A 4051-nucleotide genomic window follows, 5' to 3' on the forward strand; every position below is an offset into this window, starting at 1 on the left:
GTTAGTTTGAAAAAAAAAAAAAAAAAGTTTTTTTTCCTTCACTCGTATATTCTTTGGTGGTGGATGTATGGTGTGTTGTTTTCCTTTTTGGTATTATTAACTATGTGCAATTTGGTTTTGGAGTGAAGATAACCTTATGGATGGGGTTGGTTTGTATTTGAGGTAGAATTAATTTCAATAGGTTTCCTTAACAGACTTCTGAGATGTAGAATATTGGGATTTTGGTTGTGTTCCTTGTATGTGTAAAGATACAGATTTGGTAGGGCTAGCTGGGCTGCTGGAGTTTTGGGTGTTAATTTATTAGATGGCTTTTGCTGGATGCCATTTTTAATTTTTGAAAGTTTTTTTCATGTAGCAGTTTTAAAGTGTTTTTTTTTGGAATTCATAGTATTGTTTTATATTATTTCTGCTTGGTGTATGACAATATGGTGTACCTCTTGAATGTTACGGTTTTGGTGTTTCATAGGTTTCGATTTATTTCTGGATAAATGTTTTTTTTTTTTAGTTTTAGTTTTTGGGCTCAGGGGCATTTATGTGGTGGGTTTCTATAGGCAATTTTTAAAAATCGGTGTAGTGTTCTTTTTAAGTATTTTAATATTCAATTTTTATTATGCTTTTAATTGGCTTTTTAAAAATTCTTTTTATGGATTATTGGTTATTATTTGTGAGTTAGCATAAAGGTAGAGCTTTGGGGGCTTTTTTTAGACGTGTTTAGGGTCAGTTGTACAGTTTGGAGTTTAGTGAGTTGGTTTGGTCTGATGTATTTTTTATGCCATTTGTTTTTATTAGCAGTTATTTCATTTTAAATGTGTATTTGAGTTTTTTGGGTTTTTGAGATGTTGGTTGAGGAGGAAGTTTATGATTATAAATTATGGGGGTTTTGGTGTAATAACAATGGGATTTTAAAATTGATTTATAGTTGGGTTTATTTGAATTTTTAATGGGGTTAAGTGTGGTGGGATCCTTGTTCTCTAAGTAATAGAAACAGGTTTTGTTCTTAAACGGTGTGACGGGGCGAGCGTGTACTGCGGCCTGGTGCTGAGCAGGGCGTGGTGGTTTTGTGCTGCTGATGTGTTAGGTCAGTGAATGCATATGGTTTACTGTAGAGTTTAAAATAGAAATAGCTTCAAGTTTTAAAAGAAAAATGAAATTATGATGATAAAAATAAGTACAGAAAACAGATCAATACATAAAACTATAATATAGAGTGTACTATTGTAAAGATAATATGATATATAAAATGCTGTCTATTGTATATCTATACAAAATATATAAATATAGATTGTAAATATAAAAATATTTAAATATAGTTTAATTTTTTTGTTTTTATTAGGTTATAGGCAGGGGGTTTTAATAAATAATATAAATATAATTCGTCTGAAAATATAAATGCAAATAAAAACATACAGAATATATATAACGATAGCTATAGATATTAAATATAAATAAACTAATTTAATATATGATATAAAATAATATATATTATAACATATTTTCTCTAATATATATTATATATCAAGAGAAAATTATAAGTGTAAATGTAAATATAATAATAAAATATATAATTTTAAAAATTTTAAGTATGGTTTAAATAAAGTGCTGTCTTTGGTTTTTATTTTGTTCGAGGCAGGGGTTTTATTTTAAATAATGTAAAGTATTATAGAAATATAAATCTAAATACAGAAACTCATAATGAAGGTATAAAGACATATAATTATAATTAAACTATAAATACAAATTTAATATGTAAGTAATATGAAGATAAGTAATATAGAATATAAAAAATATATAGCAATATAAACTATGAATATAAATGTGAATATAAATATGAAAAAGATAAATATTAAAATATGTAAATATAGTTTAAATAAAGGTTTTTTGGTTTTTATTTGGTTAGAGGCAGGGTTTTCATTTTAAATAAATGAATTTAAACGTTTAAAAACGTTTAAATAAACGCCTTTCTCTGGATATTATGGATATTGTTTCATAATTATCAATATAGAAATCTATAATCAAAATATAAAAATATATACAGAAATATAAAATATAAATAAAGTAATGAGAATAGGTGTAATGTAGAATACAAGTAACACTATAAATCAATATACAGTTTAAATGTAAATGTGAATATAAATTTTGAACATATTTTTTTCTTAAATATTTAAATATAGTTTAAGAGAAAGGGGTTCTTTTTGGCTTTTCTTTGGATAGCTGCAGGGGTTTTATTTTAAATAATATGTGTTACAGAACTAAAAATATGAATCCAGAAATACAGAATCAATATATAAAGATATGCATAAACATATATAAGTAATATGAGTAGATAATACAGAATATTAGTTTATATATAAATAGAAATTTATAAATATAAATGTAAAAATAAACGTTATACATCCATGTACATTATGGATATAAAAGTGAATATAAATATGAAAAAATAATGCAATATATTTAAATATTGTTTAAAAGAAAGGCTTTGTGGGGTTTTTTTGCTTGTTACTGGGTTAGAGGCAGGGATTTTTTTTTCCCCCTTCCGGGTTGTTTTGGGGCATTTATTTCAGAAGAGGTTTTGGAGGGGATCCCCCTGGTTCGTTTTAGCCCCGCCCCGCCCCGCCCGCAGCCCCGCGGCGTGCGGCGGCCCCGGCTGAGGCGGGCGGCAGCGCCGCCGCCTTGTGGCCAGAGCGCGGTACTGCAGCTCCCCCCGGCTGAGGCGGGCGGCAGCGCCGCCGCCTTGTGGCCAGAGCGCGGTACTGCAGCTCCCCCCGGCTGAGGCGGGCGGCAGCGCCGCCGCCTTGTAGCCAGAGCGCGGTACTGCAGCTCCCCCCGGCTGAGGCGGGCGGCAGCGCCGCCCCCTTGTGGCCAGAGCGCGGTACTGCAGCCTGCCGACAGGCAGCCGAGAGGCGGCGGCGAAAACGCCTCTCTGTGCCGCGCTGCTGCAGCGGCCGACGGCGTGGGGGGGGCTCGGCCGGGACGCGCTCGACCTTCTCAAGATGGCGGCAAAAAAGAGCGGGAAAGTCGAGGACCTCCGTGCGTTTACTGGACTGCCTGCGTGGCACCCCGAGGCCAGAACAGCAGCGGCGGGATTTTCTGTGGCGATTCAAGTGCTGCGGACACGGGCTGTGGGCTCAACGGCACCGAGAGCTGAGGTATTTCGGCGAGTTTCTGACAGGCATAGGCGAAAACGCCTTTCTCTGCCGGGGGCCTGTCGCGGCCGCCATCTTGGGAGTGGCGTGTCGCGTCGTGTCGCGGACCGGCTTGACCTTCTCAAGAGGGCGGCCAAAAGGGCGGGAAAAATGAGGCCCGTGGTGTGTCTATTGAGCTGCCCGCACGCCGCTCCAACGCCGGCGCGGCCCCGGAGGAATTTTCTGTGGCGATTCAAGTGCTGTGGACACGGGCTGTGCGCTTAGCGGCGCCGCGGGCGGTGGCGTTTGTGGCGGGCGCTGACAGGCTTGCGTATAGACGCCTCCCTTTGCCGAGGGCTTCTCGCGGCCGCCATCTTGAGAGTGGCGTGTCGCGTAGTGTCGCGGACCGGCTTGACCTTCTCAAGAGGGCGGCCAAAAGGGCGGGAAAAATGAGGCCCATGGTGTGTCTATTGAGCTGCCCGCACGCCGCTCCGACGCCGGCACGGCCCCGGAGGAATTTTCTGTGGCGATTCAAGTGCTGTGGACACGGGCTGTGCGCTCAGCGGCGCCGCGGGCGGTGGCGTTTGTGGCGGGCGTCGACAGGCTTTAGTATAGACGCCTCTATGTCTACCGAGTGCTTCTCGCGGCCGCCATCTTGAGAGTGGCGTGTCGCGTCGTGTCGCGGACTCGCTTGACCTTCTCAACAGGGAGGCAAAAGGGCGGGAAAACTAAAGGCCCTCCGGGTTCGTTTACTGAACTGCCTGCCGAGCACCCTGACGGCGGCGCGGCTCCGGCGCGATTTTCTGTGGCGATTCAAGTGCTGTGGACACGGGCTGTGCGCTCAGCGGCGCCGCGCGCGGCCGTGTTTTTGACGGGCGTCGACAGGCTTTAGTCGGGACGCCTCTCTTTGCCGAGGGCTTCTCGCGGCC

Source organism: Passer domesticus, unplaced genomic scaffold, assembly GCF_036417665.1.
Source record: "Passer domesticus isolate bPasDom1 unplaced genomic scaffold, bPasDom1.hap1 HAP1_SCAFFOLD_87, whole genome shotgun sequence".
NCBI lineage: Eukaryota > Metazoa > Chordata > Aves > Passeriformes > Passeridae > Passer > Passer domesticus.